General features: G+C 43.1%; 1 protein-coding gene across 2 annotated transcripts in view; it reads right to left on the reverse strand.

Annotated features, from left to right (window-relative positions):
* The window catches only part of znf462 (zinc finger protein 462), a 123,571-nt gene extending 99,937 nt beyond the window's left edge, over positions 1–23,634 (reverse strand). Inside the window, exons 1-2 of one of the 2 annotated variants that reach the window (XM_059974693.1) lie at positions 23,319–23,634; positions 22,977–23,017 (exon numbers count right to left, since the gene is read on the reverse strand). The gene's annotated coding sequence lies outside the window, so the exon portion shown is untranslated. The remainder of the gene's footprint in view (positions 1–22,976; positions 23,018–23,318) is intronic. The other variant, XM_059974695.1, reaches the window with a different exon arrangement.
* Positions 23,635–24,571: the final 937 nt, after the last annotated feature.

A 24,571-nucleotide genomic window follows, 5' to 3' on the forward strand; every position in this document is an offset into this window, starting at 1 on the left:
TGCCTCCACCTTCCACCCTGCCCTTAAATTCACTTGCTCCATCTGACACCTCACTCCCCTTTCTCGATCTCTTTGCCTCAGTCTCTGAAGACGGAAAGTCAATCGATGTCTTTTATAATCATACTGATTCCCATGGTCATCTTCCCACTGTCTCCTGTAAAAATGTTACTCCCTTTTCTCTGTTCCTTTGTCTCTGCTGCATCCATTCCCAGAGTTTCCTTTCCAAGACATCACAGATGTCCTCCACCTACAGAGAACAGTTCCCCTTCCTTGACTACTGATGCTGCCTTCAGCCACATCTCCTCTATTTCCTGAACGTCAGTGCATATGCTATCCTCCCGCCACCTTATTAATAAAAGCTTACTACTGAAACACCGTCAAAGGAAGGTGCCCTGATAACTCCACTGCTGAGTTAAGGGCTATTCTTCTTCAACAGTACAGAAACAGAAGAATTTAATTCCAGTCAGATATTCCCATTGTAGTACTGAAGAGGTACTGCACATTCAATGGCGGCTCTTTAATGAGATGAAAATTAAACAGATTATCTGGTCATTATCACACGTGATTTATGGGAACATGACATACGAAAACAGAACACTTCCTACACAACACTTCAGTGGAGGCAAAGTGACTAGGGACATCAAAAAAATGTCAAAAAAGACTAGGGATGTCAAAAAGAAGGCAACGGAATGCAAATTGCTTTTTTTGTTGGGTCAACTGATGGCTACTGACGAGAACCTCTAATATGTTACCCAATGGATAAGGCAAATGATCACACCGGCAGGTTCAGGAACAGTTATTGACCCTCAACCAAAAGGCTCTTGAACCAGAGGAGATAACTTCACTCAACTTCATTTGCCCCAGCAATGAAATGTTCCCACAACCTATAGACTCACTTTCAAGGACTTGTCATTGAATGATCTCAATATTTATTGCTTGCTTATTTATTTGTTTATATATTTATTTATTATTTCTTTATATTCGTATTTTCAGTTTGTTTTTTGCACACTGGTTGCATGCCCAGTTGGTGTAGTTCTTCATTTATTCTATAATGGTTTTTGAATTACCTGCAAGAAGGTGAATCTCAATTACATATGGTGACATATATGCACTTAGATAATAAATTTACTTTGAGCTTTATAGTAACACCTGGAAAAAAACTCTCCAATCAATGTTACGTCCCTGCTCTTTTTCAGTATTTTTCTTTTCAATTTTCTTCCCCCCCCCCCCACTTTTATAAGAAATGGAGCAGAATGAGACTATTTGGTCCCTTGTGTCTGCAGCACCATTCAACAAGATTATGACTGATCTCCTTCAAGTACACTCCTCCTGATATCAGCACACAAAGTACACTGAAGGAATTCAGCACACCAGGCAGCATCTTCAGAGGGAAAAGGCCAATCAATACTTCCAGTCAAGGTCCTTCATTTGGACTTGAAATTTCGACCGTCCATTTCTCTCCTGACCCACTCAGTTCCTCCAACACTTTGTGTGCTGTTCTAGATTCCTGCATTCGTAACCTTTGCCTTTACTCTCATATCCGTTTGCTCTACTAATATAAAGAAAACTAACAACCTGTGTCTTGAATGAAAGCAGTGACTGGCCCTCCATAGGACTCAAGGATATAAAGTTCCAATCCTAAATTGCTTACCTCTTACTTTGGACTTAGCATCATCAATATCCTCTCTGCATCTCTCCTTTGAAGCCCTTTAAGAAATTTTCCTATTTCAATAAAGTTATTGTAAACTCAAGAGAATGGAAGTCAAGCATTCTCCATCTAACCTCACGCGCATGTCCCTCCTATCCTAGAACCAGTCTGGTGGACCTTCATTATATACCTTCCATAGCTAGAAAAGACACTAAAACAGAGACCAATTTAATAATAAAACAAATTTATTTTGATCCATTTAGAGAGAACAAGGTAAGTCTCCTGAAACCATTTATATATCTTGTGTTAATCAAAACTGTCAAAAACTTACATGAATCTACATACTTTGCAAAGGAAGCACACATTTATCAAGCTCAATATTACCTTCAGGCAGAGAACAAGGAGGCAGGTCCTAGCACAGTATAATTCAGAAATCGTGCCAGAGTCCATGTAAGAAATATAATAGTACTTAGGTACTGTACTAATAATTCAGTTTAAATAAAAAACAGGGAAAGCCTAATTCTTTTCCCCTCTTCTGCTCCCAGGATATTTTACAGAAAATGACTCCTTTGTGAACAGCAAGCTGCTCTTCCTTATAGCATGAGCGCATTATAAAGTAGAAATTACAATCCATCAACACCATTCATTCATGTTCTTCCTCCATCTCACAACTGCACCTGCTCAAGGTATTCTTTAATTCCCTGCGCCTCACCATGTCACTCTTCTGCAAATGCCTCAAACAAATTTATCGTTTTTTCTAGCTTACCAACTCCCTGTAATGATGGTCTTTTGAGAGCAAGACTTCCACTTGACTTCCCTTTTCATTATTGCCATGCGGCGACTTATGCAACAGTTTTAGCATCTCACGAATCCCTAATACTGGAACCTTCTACTGTCTGACCATTTTTAATAAAATGTTAGCAATTGGCCACTGTCTCTCTCTACCTCCCACTGGAGACAGAACTACAACAGTACAAGTTCTGCAAACATCACAATGGCCAGTTAATAATTGACACACTGAAAACCCTATTGTGCACCACAGTGGAAGAAAACATGATTATGCCGTTACTGGAAATTTATAGGGTTTTCAACCAAGGTACAATAGCTAAGAAACTTAAAACAACATAAGAAATTAGAGTAGGCCTTATGACCCCTTGAGCCTTTTTCACTAACATCATGGCTGATCTAATTTTAGACATAATTCCACTTTCATACACAGTCCTCACAACTCCAGACTTACCCTGTTGTTCAATAGTGTGTCTGTTTCAGCTTTGAGAATATTCAATGGCCTATCCTCAACAGCTCTCTGGGATGGAAAATTCAAAACGATTCACAACCCTCAGGAAAAATTCCTCCCCAGCTCAGTCTTAAGTGCATGACCCATTATTCTGAAACTGTGCCAGTAGTTCTAAAAAGCCACAAGGGAGAGAAAAAAATCCTCTCAGCATGCACCCTGTCAAGTCTGCTCTGAATCCAATGAGTATAGGCCCAACACACACTAACTTCCCAAATGAGACATCTTAGAAATGACCTGGTGAAAATCAAAGCTGTAGATGCCTTATATCTAGAATAAAGTAAAAACAGAATGTTTAAAATACTCACCAGATCTGACAAAGTGTCTTCAACCTGATATGTTAATTCTGTTTCTCTTCCCACAGATATGGGACGACCTGCTATATCCAGCATTTTCTGTTTTTAATCATCAACCCAGTGAATCTTCTTAACTGCCTCACTGTGCAAGTCTCTCTAATACCAAATTGTATATAGTAGTCCAGGTGTGATCTCACAATGCTCTGCATTGTAGGGATACTTCCCTAATATTATATTCCATCTCCATTGCAAAAAAAAGGCCATTATCTTCCCAGTTAAAGGTTTCATGTTCAAGGACATTATAATCCATACACTCTATAGCTTCTGCTGTTATAAAAAGATCTACTCTCCTTTTCTGACAACCTTTGTGGATACTCTTGCATTCTCCAACCATCAAACTAATTACATCAACAATGCACAAATCACTAATTTCCAAGACACAAGATTCATTTATCCCAATTAGAGACAGAAGAGATGCAGATGTTGGATCCACTGGTTCTCTTCCTCAACTCCTTCTATGCTTTATTCCAGCGTCTACCTAGAGCAGTTAGCCAATCCTAATTGCACATCATTCCCAACACCACAAGCCCTTAACTTTGTGGAGTAACCATTTAAGTGATTTTCACTAAGTATCCATTGGAAATGCAAGTATACTACACCCTGTATTTATGGATTCCTCTTCATCCACACTACCTGCTGCATCATTAAGAGCCTTAATACATTCCCAAAAGACTCTTTCTCTTTCATACACCCATGTTCAATGTGTTATTTTAAAAGGTCCTGTTACTACTGTACTTCCTTTGCAATGGATTCCAGTGGATTTCTAGTGAGAAATAATTGGCCAATTATCTGTATCCTCTTCTTGAAAAGGGTATTTATGGTTTTCCGATCTGTTTGGATCCTTACATCCTTTTTGGATGTAAGGAATTTTGAACAATCTAGGGATCTAGCATGTCAGCAGCCACTTCTAAGATCTTCAGAGGTAAGCCATCACGTGAATTCAACTTTCAATATCACATCAACTTTCAATTCTATTAGCTCACCCATTACATTTTCTATGGCGATATGATTATTTTAAGTTCCTACCTGTACTTTGATTGTTTTCTTACCATTCCAATAAAAATTTTGCTATCTGACATCCAAGGCGAATCAGTGGCACTAGTCTGCCAAGACTTAGATTTTCACATGATGAATAAACTTTTCTCAGGCTTCCAGCAGGGTACAGGTATCGGTTTTAACTGACGTTTCAATGACAAACTCTGCCATCTTCATCAGGGATGCTGCATAGGCATGACTGGTCCAGTGGTGTATATATCCCCGTAGTCCGTCCCTCCGGATTGGTTAGTCCTCATCCAATCAGGTTTTTTTTGTCCCACCTTGTTTACAATTGAATTCCAGTTCTTGGAGCGAGACCTTTATAACTGTTAAAATTGTAAACAAGGTGGGACGGTGGAAACCACTGGACTAGATATATCTAGACATCATCCCTGATGAAGATGACAATTGTTTGTCATTGAAACGTTGGTTGAAATCAATACCTGTACCCGCCAGGAAGCCCGTGAAGAGTTCATTTGTCATATACACCAGGAAAGCACTTGATCCCTTTTCATCTTTTCATATAATCAATAGTATAAAGGCAGCACAGTGCCACATCTGGGAAAGCTGCTGCCTCTCAGCACCAGAGACCCCAGTTCAATCCAGACTGTGGGTGCTGCCGGCACAGAGTTTGCATGTTCTCCTCATGTTCGCACATTTCCCCCACATGCTCTGGTTTCCTCCCACTTCCTAGAGGTGTGCAAGTTTGTAGATAGTCACTGTAAGTTGCCCACAATATATAGGTGAATGGTAAAATAGGGGAAGGGAGAGGGGTGCCAGTGAGAATGTCTAGTGAGTTAAAGATAATAGTGGATTAGTGCACTGTGTGGTTTATGGAAGATGTGGACTTAATGGGCTGAAGGGTCTGTTTTCATACTGATTGTCTGTGACTCCATAACAGAAGGCTACAGAATAAGTTAAATACAGTTTACAATATTAACCAATGATATAAATACACTATATTGTAACAAGTAGCTTAAAATTAGATTTTATGCAAGATTAATTATTCACTAGAGCACTTACACATTTTCACTACACTATTGTACAAATTAATTTCTTGTTTGCACACTGTTCCTATGCCTCAGGAAGTGAATCGACAACAGCAGCTGTTGATGTTGACGCTGTTGATGAAGATGCAGAGCCTGAAGGTTTCACACATGTTGAAGGAGCATTTGCTGCAATTTTTTGAATGCCTGATACCTAAAACTAAACTGCCTTTCCTTCACAAAACTGTTGTGATGACATGCAGCTCATCACTTCCTGGACAGAATAACTGGAATTCTTTTCACAGAATTTGATGAATGGTTCTAGATCTTTACCAGCATCTGTTTAGGATATTTTTAGATGATCAGAAGGGATGTCTTTTTCCTTAAAATCTTCATCTACTACCAATTAACTACAGGTTGGAGGATTTGCTCATCAGTTAAAAGTTGAAGTGACTTAGAAATCACATCCCTATTCACCCATTTTTCAATTTTCTTGCCCTCCCAAGTTCACTCAGTGGATTTTCAGCACTCCTGACAACATCCAGAATTCTCTAATTAGCGCCTCTTTAGTATTGAATTCTTTATCATCAGAGGAATCAACTCAAAACAATACACAGCAAGTTTTCTCCAAGCTCTCCTCAGACTTCAAATCTTCACAAAATTCCATGCACATGTTAAAGTATAAATTGCTGGTGGATGCAGATTCAAATTATTGTATTTCAAATTGTGCATGCAATACTTCCTGCAGAACACACTGATCTGTTGGAGAATTCCTTAATCATCAGATGTAGAAGAGATGGCATACGGCACTGGGAAAGTCTTGAAGATATTCCCTGACTAATACAGTATTATTCAGAATAAAAATCACTTGCTATCTTCTGGCTTTCCTATTTTCCTGAGAAAATAATTTAGCACTGGCACTAAAACACAATGAAACCAATACAAGGAGAATTTTCTAACCATTCAACTTGGGCTCTGCTTGATATTCCACTGGTAGGTATGCAATGTCCTTGAAAACTCCTAGCTTATTAGATTTTCCAACAGCTTTACCTGCTGCATTGGTATAACAAAGGACAAGACCACTCTAATTTTGCTTACAGACGTATTGTGGCGACCCATTTCCTGGCACATCCGAACCGGCTCACAATTAGATAGCCTACGGGGGTTTGCGAGCACAGAGCTTTGGAGCCTCTGCGCCATGGGGGGGCAGGTTGAGGGAGGCTTAAAAGTGAGGCTGAGGATTTCGAATAAAGTTTTTTCCTTCGACTGCAGTTACCGACTCCGTGACGTAATTTTAGCACTGCATATAGCACACCGCTACAATTGGTGACCCCGACAGTCCAAACGATTTTTGGACCAGAAATGACCGACGCCGCCTCTGTTCATGCGGTTTCGTTGAAACTGCCGGGTTTCTGGACACAGCGACCGAACCTATGGTTCTAGCAAGCCGAAGCCCAATTCCACGTTTGCCAGATCACCTCAGAAGACACCCGCTACTACTACGTGGTGAGCTCCCTCGACCAGGACACAGCGGCCCAGGTCGCGGAGTTCGTACAGTCGCCCCCGGCAGATGGCAAGTACACGGAATTTAAAGCCCTGCTCCTCAGGACTTTCGGACTCTCACGGCGCGAGCGGGCTGCCCGTTTACTGCACCTGGATGGCTTGGGCAACAGACCTCCTTCGGCTTTAATGCATGAGATGTTGTCTCTGGCCGACGGACACACACCCTGCCTCATGTTTGAGCAGGCATTCCTGGAGCAGCTGCCCGAGGACATATGCCTGCTGCTGTCCGACACGGATTTCAGTGACCCCCGGAAGGTGGCAGCCCGGGCGGACTTGCTGTGGAACGCCAAAAAGGTGAGCAAAAAAATAAATCCATCGCACGGATCTCCCAGCCACACTCCCAGCAGCAAACCAGTCCAGGCCCGGCCGCAGAGCCCACCAACCCCCGGCCCAATGAACACTGGTGCTTCTACCACCAGCAGTGGGGCGCAGAAGCCCGCCGTTGTCGCCCGCCCTGCAAGTTCCCGGGAAACGCCAGGGCCAGCCGCCGCTGATGGCTACGGCAGCTGGCCATCGGGATAGCCTCCTGTATGTGTGGGACAGAAGGTCGGGAAGCCGGTTTTTGGTCGACACTGGTGCCGAGATCAGCGTATTACCTCCAACAAGTTACGACACCCGCAGCAGGGCACCGGGGCCCCCCCTGAGGGGCGTGAATGGCAGCACAGTAAGGACCTATGGCCGTCAGGTGCAGCTACAGTTCGGCTCCAGCCAGTTCATGTGGGACTTTACATTGGCCACCGTAGCCCAACCGCTTCTGGGTGCGGATTTTTTGCGGGCTCACAGCCTACTGGTCGACCTGCCCAGGAAGAGACTGGTCCACGCCGAGACCTTTCAGACGTTCTCCCTGGGTGCAGCCCAGTTGCCAGCCCCTCACCTCGGCTCCATCACGCTGTCCGACAACGACTTCACCAGGGTCCTGGCGGATTTCCCATCGGTTCTGGCACCGCAGTTCACAGTGGCCATGCCCCGACACGGCGCACAGCACCACATCCCGACCCAGGGACCACCCCTCCATGCCCGCGCTCGGCGACTTCCCCTGGACAAGCTCCGACTGGCGAAGGAGGAATTGGGGATCATACGGCGGTCCGACAGCCCATGGGCCTCCCCCCTGCACATGGTGCCCAAAGCGACGGGAGGCTGGAAACCATGCGGCAACTACCGCAGGCTGAACGAGGCTACCACACCGGACTGCTACCCTGTGCCGCACATTCAGGACTTTGCAGCAAACCTGCACGGCGCACGGATCTTCTCCAAGGTAGACCTTGTCCGAGGATACCATCAAATCCCGATGCATCCTGACGACGTCCCCAAAACGGCTCTCATCACCCCGTTTGGCCTTTTCGAGTTCCTCTGCATGCCGTTCGGCCTGAAGAATGCCGCACAGACGTTCCAGTGGTTAATGGACGCGGTGGGACAGGACCTGGACTTCGCGTTCATCTATTTGGACGACATCCTCATAGCCAGCAGCAGTTGTCAGGAGCATCTGTCCCACCTCCGTCAACTCTGCGCCCGACTGAGTGAGTACGGTCTTACAATCAACCGCTGGCCAAATGCCAGTTCGGACTCGATACCATTGAATTCCTGGGCCACAGGATTACTAAAGACGGGGCAACCCCTCTGCCCGCTAAGGCAGATGCGGTCCGCCACTTCCCCCAACCCACCACGATCAAAGGCCTTCAGGAATTCGTAGGTATGGTCAATTTCTACCACCGCTTCCTCCCTTCAGCTGCCCGGATCATGCGCCCCCTGTTCACCCTGATGTCGGGTCCGAGCAAGGACATTACCTGGGACGAGGAGTCCGCTGCCGCTTTCGTTCAAACGAAGGAAGCTCTGGCGAACGCCGCAATGCTAGTACATCCCAGAATGGACGCCCCTACCACCCTCACAGTGGACACATCTAACACGGCAGTCGGTGGGGTGCTGGAGCTACTCATCACAGGTCGCTGGCAACCCCTGGCGTTTTTCAGCAGACACCTGCGGCCACCCGAGCTCAAGTACAGTGCTTTCGACCGGGAACTGTTGGCGCTCTACCTGGCAATCCGGCATTTCAGGTACTTCCTAGAAGGTCGGCCCTTCACCGCGTTCACGGACCACAAACCGCTTACCTTTGCGTTTACGAAAGTGTCCGACCCCTGGTCGTCCCGACAGCAACGCCACCTGTCCTACATCTCTGAATACACGACGGATGTCCGGCACGTCTCGGGTAAGGACAATGTCGTGGCGGATGCGATCTCTCGCCCTACCGTTCATGCCCTTTCCCAAGGGGTAGACTTTGAGGCACTGGCAGAGGCACAGCAGGCAGATGAGGAGATTCCGAGTTACAGAACCGCAGTCTCCGGTTTGCAGCTCCAGGACCTCCCCGTAGGCCCGGGTGAGAGGACCCTACTCTGTGACGTCGCCACCGGCCAGCCCCGTCCCGTCGTCCCGACAGCCTGGCGGCGCCGTGTTTTCGACTCCATTCATAACTTGGCGCATCCCTCCATCCGGACAACTGTCCGGATGGTTTCCAGCAGGTTCGTTTGGCACGGACTCCGCAAACAGGTCAGTGAATGGGCCAAAATGTGCATGCACTGCCAGACGGCCAAGGTGCAGCGGCACACCAAAGCCCCACCGCAGCAGTTCCATCGCGCCCACTGGCGTTTCGACCACATTCATGGGCCCCCTGCCAGTGTCGCGGCACCTCCTGACTATCGTGGACTGGTTCACAAGATGGCCAGAGGCGGTCCCGCTCACCGACACCACCTCCGAATCTTGCACCCGAGCCCTGATCACCACCTGGATATCTCGCTTTGGTGTACCGGCCCACATTACCTCCGACAGAGGCGCCCAGTTCACCTCCAGCCTGTGGTCAGCTATGGCCAGCCTTTTGGGGACTCAGCTGCACCACACAACTGCCTACCATCCACAGTCTAACGGGCTAGTGGAGCGTTTCCACCGTCACCTGAAGTCGGCCCTCATGGCCCGCCTGCGAGGAGCCAACTGGGCGGACGAGCTTTCCTGGGTCCTAATCGGCATCCGCACAGTGCCCAAGGACGACCTGCACGCCTCATCGGCCGAGTTGGTATACGGCGCGCCCCTGGTCGTCCCCGGGGAGTTCCTACCAGCCCCATGGGGGTAAGAGGAAGATCCCGCAGCAGTCCTGGGCAGACTACGCGAGAAGCTCGGTAACCTGGCCCCCATACCCACTTCACAGCACGGGCGGAACCCGACCTGCAGAACTGTAAGTTTGTGTTTGTACGAAGGGGCGGGCATCAGCCACCGCTACAGCGGCCATACGAGGGGCCGTTTATGGTGCTCTGGAACAACGGGTCCACATTCGTGCTGGACGTTGGGGGGAATGAGGAGGTTTTCACGGTGGACCGACTCAAACCGGCCCATGTGGACCTGGCGCAACCGGCCGAGTTTCCGGCACCTCGGCGCAGAGGCTGACCTCACAAGCAGGTTCCGGCCCAGACTGTGGACATTGGGGGGTGTATCGCCGGTTCTGGGGGGCGGTTATGTGGCGACCCATTTCCTGGCACATCCGAACTGGCTCACAATTAGATAGCCTACGGGGGGTTGCGAGCACAGAGCTTTGGAGCCTCTGCGCCACGGGGGGGCAGGTTGAGGGAGGCTTAAAAGTGAGGCTGAGGATTTCGAATAAAGTTTTTTCCTTCGACTGCAGTTACCAACTCCGTGTCTTAATTTTAGCGCTGCATGTAGCGCACCGCTACAGTATACTGTTTTCCCCATTTGTTTCCATTAACACCAACTCTAAAAGATTGATAACAATGTCCCAGTAAAACTTGTGCAGATTTGTTTGAGTAAGAAATTACATTCATTTACCAGCTTCTGAAAGAACTCCTTTTATTAGCAGATTCGCCACTGAAATATTAAACCACCAGATTCCATGTCAAAGCCAAAAGTACCACAGCCAAGCACCTGAAAACTTGCAGGGATCTAAACTCTCCACCTAATTCAGTCACTTGGATCATCATGAGTCCAGAAATCAGCACACCTTCCAAACATTTCAAAGCAAACCAGTCATATAAAGCCTCATCCAATGGATAAGCTTTGCAGAGTACAATAATGGCTCTGGTAACCATTGATCATGAAGTGAAATTCAGTAATTTCATCTTTTGAATTTTTATACCATAGATCGAATAGAGTTAATTTCCTTTCTACTCCCACCATTCTCTTGTTTGTTATCTTCAACATCTGGATGACTATAAACACATCTGCTTGCATGTCATTCTACACCACAATACCTCCATATTGATTGAGGTTACACACCAAATAAAATTTCTCCTAGAAAGCAAATTTGTATTGGTCTATGGGGTGGAAATGCCTTTTTTCCTGTCAGTTGGAGACTAAAAGTATCTTACAGTTACTGGGTTACGTACAGTATGGCATCTTCCACTATGAAGACAGGAACAAAAAATTTGTTCAAGGAGTTTAACATTACTTCCCACAATGCTGCAGCTACATCCTGCATTTACTGTAACTACTCTTTTCTTTTTGATAATCTGCTGAAGCTCTCCACATCTGTTTGCATATTTTTTACTTATGTATTCTGAATTTAATTTCCTTCTCATTACCAGTGCTTTGGTCATCTGTTTCCAAAAACCTCAAGGCCTAATCTCATGTCTCCACATTATCCCTTTGATGCATCTTTAAATTCCCCAAATGCATTGTTCTCTTTGTGAAGCTTTTATTTCCCAGTATCACACAAGCTTTCTGTGAAATATATCTAAAATATTGTGCATTGCTTTTTTTATCAGTTTACTTTTTAAAACTCTTTTTCCCGTTCACATTAACCAATTCTATCCGCATAGCAATGTAATTGCCTTTAAATGAAAACACTAGCTTCAGGCCCAAGTTTTTTTCACTTTGAACTTAGCATGCTATGATCACTACTCCTCACAGAAATATTTATAACGAGATTGTCCTCCACTGGCTCATTACACTGAACAAGCCCCAACAATTTCCAAGAAACTCCATGCTGCCCCCATGTAGCATGTGGCCTCAACCCACCACCACCACTACCACCCTCTATAGCACAAAAGGCCAAGGCCTCAAACTCCCAATCCATTACCCTGCTATTCTGCAGCACCCAACTCCTCCACTGGCCCCAAATTCTAATTCTTACTGCTTTAATTGCACTCCAATTCTAATCTGCTGCCTCTTAGATCCCCCTCCCCACCTACTCAATCAGCACTGGTCCCCAAATATCTAAGCTCCCTCCTCAACTCCCACTTACTAATCTGTGCTGGTCGCCTTTCAGTTGTCTCCCACACTCCACCAAACCAATGGCAGTAGGTTCCTTCCCCAAATGCCCTTTCCCCACCTATCTACTGGTACAAGGTTTCCACTTGCTCCCTTCACCTTGGTTCCCAGCATTCCTCATCTCCCACCTATCCACTGGTCCAAGGTTCTCACCATCCATGCATCCATTACTGTTGGATTCTTTATCAGATCCCACTTGCCCCATCCATCCGCTGGTACTGAGATACCGCCAGAATCCTCATCGTCCATGATTACTGAGCACACTTCCATTCCCATCCATCTGCTAGCACCGATAAGTCTCTAGACTCCACATTCAGCAATGTGCACTAGGCATAGATCCAATCTCAGCCATCTACTGGTGCTGGCTTCTTCTAAATTCCTTTCTCCCTATCATTGCAGAACTCCCTCCAATCCCATTATTCCCCACCATCCATCAATTGCTGTTGGACTCAATCCAACACTGCTGCTCTGATACCCCTCCCTGGTCAGTCCAGCCCAATCAAAAGAAATGCAAGGCTGTTTGTAAGTCTCCGTCTAAGAAATCTGCCATAAATGCCCATCAAGCAAAATAGTTGAGATTTTATCTGCAACTTCCATCTACCATACCACTTAGTATACACCAGAACTTCTAGGCTCAACACTTCATCTGAACTAATATACTAGGACTAAAAGTAAGCTATTAATACAAGGTAATATATCCCAGAAGTTCAAATAAGGTTATAAAGTCAGAAAGCAAAATCTTCCCCTTGAAGAAAGGAATATTTTGAAATGGTTAGTGAATTCAGAATTACAGCATAGACAGAGAATTTGTCAGAGCTTTATGGGTTGACATTAAGATTTTATCTTTGTTTTTATTGTAGGCCGGGGTACACCTTTGTTAATCAATTTTGTTCCACTGTCCATTTGCTTTGTGGCAACAGGCTCCTATGCTGAACTTCGCTTGCTGCAGTTTTAGTGTTCTCTCAGACACCCAAAGTAAAGAGCAGTTGAGAACCAATAAAATTCCCTCAACAACCACCAGCACTTGCACAGAAAAAAAACCTAACCATGCTCAACATCAAATTAGGTAACTTTCACAATCATCTATGTCCTTCACCCATAGACTTTGTCCTTTTTAGATACTCTGCTTTATGTCATCAGAAAGATTAAAAATTAGTCTGTTTTCCCCAAAAATTCATGACAGTATTTTTAAAATATTGAGCGAAGCTCATTGAACTTATATTGCTTATCCAACCCAAATAAGTATCTGAAGAGGGAGAAAATTTCCCTGTGGAGCAAGAGAGAAAAGCAAATACAACAGGAACAAGTGGATGGGCCCTACAAGAAATCACCAAGGACATAATGAACTCTATGATTTTGTTCCATCCTCAATTCTGGAAGAGGTCCTTGGAAGTAGGGGTAGGTTTGAAAATGGCCAGGGAATGAGAAAAGAAATAGTGGCCAACTTGTTTTGTCATTGGTACATAGCTTTATTTAAAAAAAACATTTAAAAAAGGTCCATAGGCAAGAACTGGATTCCAAGAATTAGAGTTCTCAATCACAATCTTACAGCTACTATTGGAAAAGCCTCCGCTCTTCTGTAGGCAGAATAAGGGTCCGTCTGAAAGATGTTACAGAGAATGCATTGATTCCCAACATGGTGATTTGTATCAATATGCCATACTTTCCTTTCTCCCCCAAGGTGAAAATGGCTAATCGGACGGGGCATAGTTTTAAGGTGATTGGAGGAATGCATAGTGGGGGTTGTCTCAGAGGGTGATGGGGTGCATGGAATAAATATGTTGCCAGGAATAGTGGTAGAAGCAGATACATTAGAGACATTGAAGAGACACTTAGACAGGTGTATGGATGAGAAAAATGGAGGGCTGTGTGGGAGGGATGGGTTAGACTGATCTTAAGAGTAGGTTAAAAGGTTGGCACAATATTGTGGGCCAAAGGGCCTTTACTGTGCGGTAACATTCTATAGTCTATGCTTTTTGAGGTTCCTTACTCACAAGAAAACAAATTCACCTTTGGACCAAACATCTCAGTGATGCATTGCAAGTTTTCTTTTTAAAATCTCTCTCCAAGGAAATGTTTAATCCTCCAGGTGAGGTGCTTCAGTTTGATATTTATGAGCATACAGATACATTGCCTAGACTATCAAAGGCCAGGAATAAATAAAATAGGACTAGGGAAGTGAAAGCAGATCTAAATTGTGCTATAGCCAAGGCTTGGCTTGCCATTTCAGACCCAACTCTATCACAGAAGTCCCAGTGTACTTCCCTCAGTGAGATATTTTGCACCCCCATACAATTAGTATTATTCCACCAGTAAGTGCTAATTGCATTAATATCAAATTTTGTGCCTCTAACCAGATTAGCCAACACCTCTACAATGTATATGAAGGTCCTTGCTGCTAAATAACACAAATAAATAACAAATCATTCAATGGGCAAGAGCCTAGACTCACAATAAACAGTCTTGAGCTCAAATTTCACCAAACCAGGCAAGAAATATAAATTTAGTTTAATTAGTTATTCCAAATCAGTAACTCTGTCCATGAAACTGCCACATTCTCATTGGTCTCACTGAAGTCCTTTCAGGACGCAAGTAAACCTGCTAGTATGTATTATATGTACCTCCAGTCCCCACAGCTTTGAACAGCCTTGGAACTGCCCAGTCAGTAACACCAATATAAAAGAGACAGCATCCACAACTCCAAAGTTAGAACTCAAACAGCTTACAACTATGATTAAAACAAGCTACTGTAAATACAACAAGGAATATCACCTTCATTGGGGTAGATTGGTTCTGGTTTGACAGGACCATCTAGTTCTTATTCCTGGAGCACAGAATACACCCAGTGATCTACAAGCTGCAACTCAATACCTAGTCTACATGCACTGCATTTCAAACAGGTTGGTGAAGTTCAACACATTGCCAAGCTGCATGCAAATTAGCAACCAGCATCTGAACTTTGAACAATTCCACCAGCACACATGCTAAATAAAATATGGAAGATAAGAACTTTAATTATTCTTCCCCCAACTGTTCGCTAATTCTATTCTCTTCCCCACAGCTTTAGATTCACCACCCCCCCCCCCAAATTAACATCTGGTGGATCTCCTGCAAACTATCAATTTGAGGTACTTCAATTTACCAATTTTTGACCCGAGGAATTCTGCCTAGGAACTGTGGTAGGATTACACAAGATTTCTGCTCTATTGACTGGACTTTATCCATGTTTAACAAGTTGGGGAAATATCCTAAGAGTTATTAGAAAGTTGGTAGCAACATTTTAACAGATTTCACACTGAAAGAAATAAAATTTGCCAAGTTTGTTAACAGCACTATTTTTCTCAAAAGCTTGCAATAGTTTTACGAATCTTTAAATCAATGAAAGCAAAAGGTAATAGTTCATAGAGAGCTGTGGGAAGGGGGAACTGAATGAAATGGTCCTTTCATCAGCTGAATTTCTTTTCAGAAAATACAAGTTCAATAGTTTTGCCAGGTGTTTAAAAAAATAAAGATGTTCCTTGAAGGATCTGAACTTAACATTATGCAGTGAAATGCCCTACATTTTTCTTTTATGGCCCTGGTCTGAAACTTCTTTTACAACCAGAACTATAATCTAGTGAGATGAAATGGCTGTCTGCTCTCTGCCAAGCCAAGTTCTTCAATGTAGACACTACATCCTTCTATGTGGACCCACCCCCCCAGCTGCTGCTGCTACCCAACAGTTTTATCTCCTGCGTCACTACTCTGGCAGCAGGCTTGCTGGCTCTGCAGATCAGAGGCCCCAGTTTGCAACTCTCCATATGCAGGTCTTGTTTTTTTGTTAAAAAAAAAAGCACTGAACAGGACCACACTTCATGTGCTCAATCCCCCTGAGCTTTCACAAAATCTCAGTCCATTTACCCACCTTGAAAAGTCAAAATGTAAAGCTATTTTCTTCTCCTATGCAACCTTGGATAAAATGTAGGACAGAGCAGATTATCCAAACACTGTATCTCATTTCTTAGACAATAATCACTGGGCGCTTTCTCAGCTAGTGACATCAATCACCGAGCCATTATTTCCTTTAAAGGGGCATTGTGTGGACTTGCAGGATCAGTTTAATCCAAACAATTGCGTTAGAGCAGATTGCTTCACACTTTCCTATCTTCTGCCACACATCAAAAGGCAAATGGAGATCTGAAATACAAACAGTTCATATGCAAGATTCCTAACCTTCACACAGAAATTCTGCATTTGATAGCTCATTTCAATCACCATTTTCTCTATGAAAAAAAGATTCCTATTGGCAACTGTCCAAAAGCCTGGAATCCAGTTTGACAAGATTTTGGTGGTTCCTCAATTCTCTGCTCCAGCATTTCAGATCTGAGATTTCAATTCTACTCTGAAGACACCAGGCTGCTGTATGTACTTGAGCATAAATATTAACACCACATTTGCAACATCTCTCACATTCCTGAAAAGAAATCCTAAATTCAAGGATCACCACACACTTCGATATTCAAGATATTTACTGTGGATAAATGTCATTCCTCAAATCAAGATAACTTAACCATGGATGAGTTGTCCATACCTTGATTTCAAAATTTCACCAGGTTCCATTTACCAAAATCTTTCTTGAACACCTTGAAAATTAAAAATGCAACAGACATCACATTTACCTGGGATTTGCCTCTGCACTGTGAACCACCACAAACTTTAAACACCACCATTATTTAATGTTCTGCTGCAAGACTCTGAGCAACTGTTCATCTGATGAACAATATATCTGTCAGATTAATGCAAATCTATAATTTGGAAAAGCAGCCAAAGAGAGTCTCTAACCACGACACTTTCCACTTTTTAAAACCTCTTTCCTTTTAACTCTTTCCCCATCACTACCCTGTTATACTGATGCTTGATATCAAAGAAAGCTATGGGAAATGGTTAAGCACCAACTCTCATCTGCAAGTTGAGATATAAAACCTTAAATAAAACCAGGCATTAGCTCAAACAAAGTACCATCTGGTCACCTGGAATTTCTCTTCGTATGATTCTCTCAGTGTATTGGGTGGGTTAGGGGCTGGCGGGAGGAATGATAATAGTGAATGCGGAACTAAAACTTCCCCTGAACAAACTATCTACTAGTTCTGCACTTCCCATGTACCATATACTTTCTAGCATTCAACTGAGAAGGAAAATTTCTCAGAACATACAAATTTCTGCAAAAAAGGTGAAAACACAATCAACTCAACCTTCTGCAGTGTGACTGACAAGTACTTCTCAAAACATCATGTATTCACGGCTGTGAAAGGCAGTACATAAAGTATATACTCTACTGACAAGACACAATGAATCTGTCCATGCTTTAGCTTCACAAATACTTTTGATAAAGAACATGAACTAAAAGCTATCAATGTGTTCCTCACTCATTCAACCACTGACCATCAATTTTTAACCAGTTTGAGTGACTTGCTGATCATTAAGATCTGCAATGAAAATAGTCTTCATCTTCCAACTTGAAGCAGTAAATTCAAGATCGCAAAGCCTATAAAAGGATCTCATTTCCAATAACAAGGAGGAATCTCTAGCCAGATTTTTTGCTAGCTTGCACACAAGCTATGGGCTAATCATATTTACTTACATCGATTTAATCTGTCATTCTTAAGGATTGCATTTAGTTATATCATGAGAGACTTGTAATGACTGAAACTGTTCCAGCAAGCAGGATAAGACCACTGTCTACACATGCTCGAGATTCAGGAAGCACAATTAGGTAATAGTCATTACAGATCTCAACAGGCTACATTCTTGGAGAATCTTAACCACCATCTTGTGCTATTTCATGGGAAAGAGCTCAGAAAAGTAATTTATTGAACAGAGTTTAAGTAGTCTAAGCTATGGACACTATCAATCATTTGGCTCAAATACCAGCAAGGAACCCAAATTTTCGTGCCTATTTTGCGAGATTCTCGCACATAACTTGCCTCCACTGCAGTCACTCACAAATAAATGAAAGGTGTTTTTACATATTCCTTGCCAACTCTTTACCATACCTTCCTCCCATGTTGAAAAGGATGCAGCAGGTCAGCTGAAAACTCAGCTCTTTTCAAACTGAAACCCTAACCACTCAAGATCAGCTTGAGAAATTGTGACAACAGTTTGAGACATTACAATGCTGAAGGTTTTGTGCAGATTATTATCACCCAGACTCAGAAAGATACGTCTTTTGTCACAATGCAATCAGAACCTCCAGATGGCATGGAACAGAAATTGTGAATTAAACTTACGACAATGCAAAGGCAGTAAAAAAAAATGAGCATAACTAATGTAGTGTCCATTAGCATCAGACAGTAATGCGTTTCTTTTATGGGATGCGGACATTACTTTCAATATCAACAAACAACACTCTTCTTGAATTGGCCAAGAAAAGACCTTTACTTATAGGTTTCACTGTTCAACTGGTCAATGGCTTTTCTGTACAGTATTTCATGATAATTTTTTCTTCAAGTTTACGTATCACCAGCATAAGATCGGAAGCAGGGATAGTTGTGGACAACTGCCCACATTTCACTTGTATTAGTATCTTCTTATGAACCAGTCCATAACTGCACCCATTAAGCCCTTAACAACATTCCAATATAGTCAGACAAATGGCAAGCAACTTCCATCATTCACTAGTGCTAGTTGAAGACCATCCCTAGCAACCAACTACATCCAATGGTATGATCATTGCTGAGCCTTCCAATATTCTTCTTGGTGCAGGTGAGAGATGAAGTTCAAAGTAAAAGTATATATATGTCACCATATACTACCTTGAGACCTGTTTGCTTGTGGGCATAATCAGTATATCCAAGAAACATAATAGAATCAATGAAAGAACACACACAACAGGATGGACAAGCAACCAATGTGCAAAAGACAACAAACTGCAAATCCAAAAGAAATAATAATAAGCGATAAACATTGAGAACATGAGATGAAGAGTCCTTGAAAGGAAGCTCGTAGGCTGTGTGAACAGTTCAGTGATAGAGTAAATGAAGTTATCCTCTCTAGTTCAGGAGTCTGATGGTTGAGGGGTAAAAACTATTCCTGAACCTAGTGGTGTGCGTCCTGAAGCTCCTGTACCTTTTCTCTGACAGTAGCAATGAGAAAAGAGCATGGCAAGAGTGGAGAGAAATGGGCAAACAGTTAGCAATGGGACTTGCCTTATAAACTAAGTGAACACAATAGAAAATGAGATGCTAGGTATTCTATAATGAATGGCTCAGCCACTACTCCAAAAACAATACACTTCAGAGTGTCGTGGAACACTATTTGATGACTAGTTTCAAAAATCCATGAGGCTCAGTGGCATCCAGGACAAAACATTCTTCACCCATTCCCTACCTCTGCATCATGTATGATTTACAAGTTGCATTGAGTTACTCATTGCACTACCATGGCAGCCCCACCCAAACACTGAAAAGGGCAAAAGATTCAGGAAAACATCATCACCTGCAAGTCGCTCTCCAAATCACTCAATATTTCAATTTGCAAATATATCCCAGTTCCCTCATCAGCTATGGGTCTAAATCTTGCAGGTTCCCACCAGAAGGAGAGAAGCTGTTCAGGCAGGCGGCTGACCCTCTCAAGGGCAGTCACGATGGGAATGAAATGCAGATCTTACCAGTAATATCCATAAATGAAAATTTAACATGGATAGCTTGAAGAAACCTTTTAAAAACAACTTTGAAAAAACAATTTTAACCAACATAAAAGCATTTGTAAACTACCAGTGCAGTGGCCATGATCAGTCACACAAGATGTGGAAAATCCTAATAATTCTCAAGAGGAAATGACTACTATAGTTTAGAAGCTAGCCAGCAATAACACCATGCTGCGGAGAGATCTCTGCTTTGTTCACAAGATTTTGTTCCAGATAAAAAGAGTCTTTGAAAGAACAGTTGCAAAAATGAAGCCCATTACTCAAAATATCTCTCTAATAATGCTTGCAAAGTTAGACCAACATTTCACAAGTTAGATTCTTGGATGAGGTCTCTGCTCTACCAACCTTCTCTCAAAATAAATTCCACCCTGTGACCTGACTTGGTTTTATTTCCAGTCACAAGTTGCCTTGCAGTGAGACTAAAGTTCTACAGACGTTGCAAAAGTGCATGAGAAATCCTTGGTAAGCACTCTACCAGTTACCAATATTCCTAGTGTGCTTTTACATTATGAGGACATAGAACAGAGACAAACAGTCTCTGTAACATTCTGGAAGTTTCCATGCTCTCCCACAAATCAAACAGAAGCAGCTTTGAAAAGTACAGATTTCTAAAGTCCAAATTCCCATTTCTTTTAGGATCTCTTCTTAAAAACCATCATCGGCATTTTCCAAAACAATCACTTTTTCCCCCCACTAGAACATACATACAAAATTCTAACACATTTCCCCCCAACAAAAATAAGGATTTATTATTTAAAATCTTAGAATTTCTAAACTTTATTAAGTCGAGTAAATTTACACCAACACATTTAAATAAAAAAAATAAGAATGTGCATTTCTTTCCATTGAAGTCAACATTAATGTTGGGTTCATCATAGATTTTAATTGCACATGGGCAAGATGTTAGTTACCTCCCACAAAACACAAACATATTGCTTTTGGCCATACATGGACCATCAAGTCACAAAAAAGCCAGCTATAGCTATTATTTCATTCCTAGACTATCACTGCTTGCTATTCTATTTTCAGACACTGAGACAATCTTACACGATCAGAACATTGATGCAATAGCAGATACTTCCTTTAAAATTATTTTATCAAAGTGTTGAATATAATTTGGAAGATCCTCACAAAAGCTTAAGTTCTTTTCAGATAAACAAAGCCATTTTGTTTTTAGAAAATGGCACTAATTCAGAAAGCTTTCACACTCCTAATGAAACTCTGGTGGCTCTCCATTGTGATGTTCTCTAAATCCTGGTCAACAATCTAAAAAATTGAGAAAATAAATCTCTTAATTATCTACCTTTAAAGAGAAAACAGGTAAAAGTATGCACCATTGATTCTTGGATTTATAATGTGGCATCTTAATTTCAAACAAGAAAATTCCAGGAACAACTAATCAAAAATTTCCTTCAGGGAATTTACCACAGAAGCTTTTCAATTGGAGTGGATAAGCAGGACTTCTCAGATTTACAACTCTTCTGGTTCTGACACCAGAGTTTCCAGATACAATATACCATCGCTCTAGATGCAAGATGGAAGCAAACTGATTCATGTTCAGAAAACATCTCCCAAATCCTCCAACAGCTCCGCCCTGTAGCCCTCATCCTCAAGATCATTGCAAATGGCCAGCTCTACATGAAAGCTGGAAAAGCACCACAACATGGCAGCCTCTGTACTGACAATACCCTTGATTAACCATTAACCAAGAAAGAGAACATCTTTCTTACTGTTACAAGAATTTACATATGAAGTCCTTTTTCTCATCAATGCATTTTGAATTTTTTGGACTGATTATACAAGCTCTGTTTGTCACATCAGAATAATCTCAAGGTCTTAAATTTAATAGTCATCTAATACTCATGATTCAGCACTTTAATTTTTGAAGCACATATGCTGCTACCACAAAAACAATAAAGTCAGGAGAAAGCATATATTGATAAAAATCTCAATCAACACTGATAGTTCTTTAAAAATTCATTTTTATTCCAACTAACCCAAGGAAGCAGTGGCACAATCCCCTCAAATTTCTGAAAACCTTGACTTGATTGCAGCTAAAGAAAAGACCTCTCAAAAATAATTAAACCCAATAAGCAAGGTTCTTAGAATGCACTATGACTAATCCTGGAGATCTTTTCAATACCAAAGGCTTCTCTGTCCTTGAGGCTTCATAAGAATCATGAAATTACTACCACATTCTGACCTGTCCCTTTTAGTCCATCTTTTCATTTCATAGTCAGGAATATGCCTTGAGAGCAGAACTAAAATCACATTCCCCAACAATGTCAGATCCTTTTGAAATCAACCAACATCATACTTTTTTATTTAAAAACACAAAACAATAACAAGATCCTAACATCACAGTAAGATCAAATTGGGAAGTTTTCTTAAATAATTAATGTTTAAAAAATCTCTCTCTTACCAAGGTATCTCAATTTCCTGCAGAATTCAGGTTTCTTCTCCACCATTTTCTGTGTGCTTCTGAAGGACAATGACATGGGCCTACCTGAATACAAGAGCTCACAAGAGGGATCTCTAGCGCTTACAGTAGCAGCAACATCTAAAGACTCTCTGAGCAATCGCCCTTCTCCTTCACACACAACTCAGTCCCTGGAGCAGGCTTTGAAAAACATGGCTTCACATCAGGGTAGAGGAGGAGTCATTTCTCCATGGACTCTCCTGTGGAGGAAAGAGGGTTCTCCTGCACACAACAGCAACAAACAAAAAAAGAATCTTCTGCAAACCAGAGTCACAGACCTTGAAATGAGGGTGGGGATAGGAAGCCACAAGGATCTGGGGCAGATTCAGGAAAGAAACTAAAGAGAAAAGGAGAGGGGGGAGAAAAGGAGAGGTGGCCCATGAGGAAGTGCAATGGTTTCCAGCCCAGCCGCTGTCTTTTGTGTCTAGTCTTGGACCAGATACACAGCAACCAAGAGAAGCTTTTCCTTTTATTTTAGTGCAAAGAGAAGCAACCAATGCTCAAAAAGGAGAAAGAAAGAAACAAAAGACCAGCTGAAGCTCCTCGGTTGCAATGGCTCCTCCGCCAGCTTACAGAGAAAGAGAGAGAGCGAGCGAGGGAGAAGCACTTTCCTATCTCAACTCAGAGAAACATTCAATAAAACAAAGCCACAAAGACACTACTCACCTCCTACACGGCCACGGTCTCTCGAGAGAGCCTCCCTCTTCCTGGAAATCCACAAGATTCATGCAAGAGGAACAAATAAAGACAAATATTAAAGAGCTGTGGCTGTGGCTCCGCGCTGGCTCCTAGTTCTCCAGCCTCTCCATACACAAGGCAGTCCCAGCACCAATGCAAGACAGAGGCACTCGCACACAACGCTCTCTCTCGCTCGCTCGCGCTCTCTCTCTCTCTCGCTCTCTCTCTCTCTCTCTCACACACACACACACACACACACATTCACATCTCTACACAGGCTCTACTCATTAATCTTGAACACCAACATTATTCCCGACGGCATTCACTTACACACAAGGAAGATGTCCTTCTCTCTTCCAACCCCTACCCCACCCCCAAGGGCGAGCCCAGAGCCTTTTCTCTCTCTCTTGCTGCCTCTCTGTTGAAAGTTCCTCCACCACCACCACCTTCTTCTTCTTCGTCCAGCACCCCCCACCGTCCCTTTCAGGGCTCGCAGAGGGCGTGTGGGGGGTTTAGAAAGTCTACAAGATCTGCATATTATACTGAGAAAAAAAAGATGACCAGAACTGTGCAGATGGAAGGAGGAGAAAAGGGAGAAGGCAAAGAGAGAAAGAAAAGTTGATGACAAAGGGGGTGTTAAAGAGTTGAGAACAAACCAGCCACAAGGGGGGAGAAAGGCTAAGCTTCCTCAAGGCACAGTGCCAAGCTAACAGGTGCCAGGGACAATCATTGCAACCCAATTTGGGAGGGGGGGGGGGAACATGATTCACATCACTAATCAGGAGAGGAAAACAAAGTTTGCATCTGCTCTGTGGATAATTACCTCTTGTCAAACCCAGGCATTGAAGAATATTTGGGGGAAAATAAACCTCTCTTGCAAACCCTCCCTTGTTTTAACATGCACATAAATACAAAACCAGCAAAAAAATATCTCATATATCTAAGAGGTTCTTCGCTTGACTAGGTGTGACTTTCTGTTTTAAAATAAAACTTCTCTTCCCTTCCCTGCTGGTGAAGTGAACTAGTCTGTGACGTAAGCCCCTGCCCAAAGAGATAAATTGAGGAGCCTTTGTCCAACTCTTGGTGTTTTTCTAGCAGTTAAGTGTCCTGGACATCTGGCTTCTTCTGAACAACCCCTCTTCTCCTGTACATTAATCACCCTCTCTCTCCAAATCTCAAGCCTTCGTCTCCCTTTCTGAGCTGTTTTAAGTGTAGGGAATGTGAAGAGAAGTAATCACCAACAGTAAACAAGACGAAGAGTTGTGCGTAGCAGCAAACGAGCTTGACGTTTTTTTTGTTGGTATCTGATTATCTGCTGCAGGCAGAGAGTTTGCAAAGCAGCAGACTTTCAGGCAGCCTGCGCTCTGAATACCGGGGTAGGGCTTGTGGGGGAGGGGTTGGCGGCAGAGGTGGCAGGAAAGCTTTTGATGCATCACAGATCAGATGAGTCTGTGATTGCTGGGGCAAGGCACAGGAGGAAAAGTGAGAGAGGTCGTCAAAGCGCCAGAATCCATCCGCTCGCTATTGTGTTTCTCCTGCGACCTTCTGATGTATTTTTCTCCTTCCCACCCAGTCACCCCCCC

This window comes from Hypanus sabinus, chromosome 7 (genome assembly GCF_030144855.1).
Source record: "Hypanus sabinus isolate sHypSab1 chromosome 7, sHypSab1.hap1, whole genome shotgun sequence".
In the NCBI taxonomy this organism is placed as follows: domain Eukaryota; kingdom Metazoa; phylum Chordata; class Chondrichthyes; order Myliobatiformes; family Dasyatidae; genus Hypanus; species Hypanus sabinus.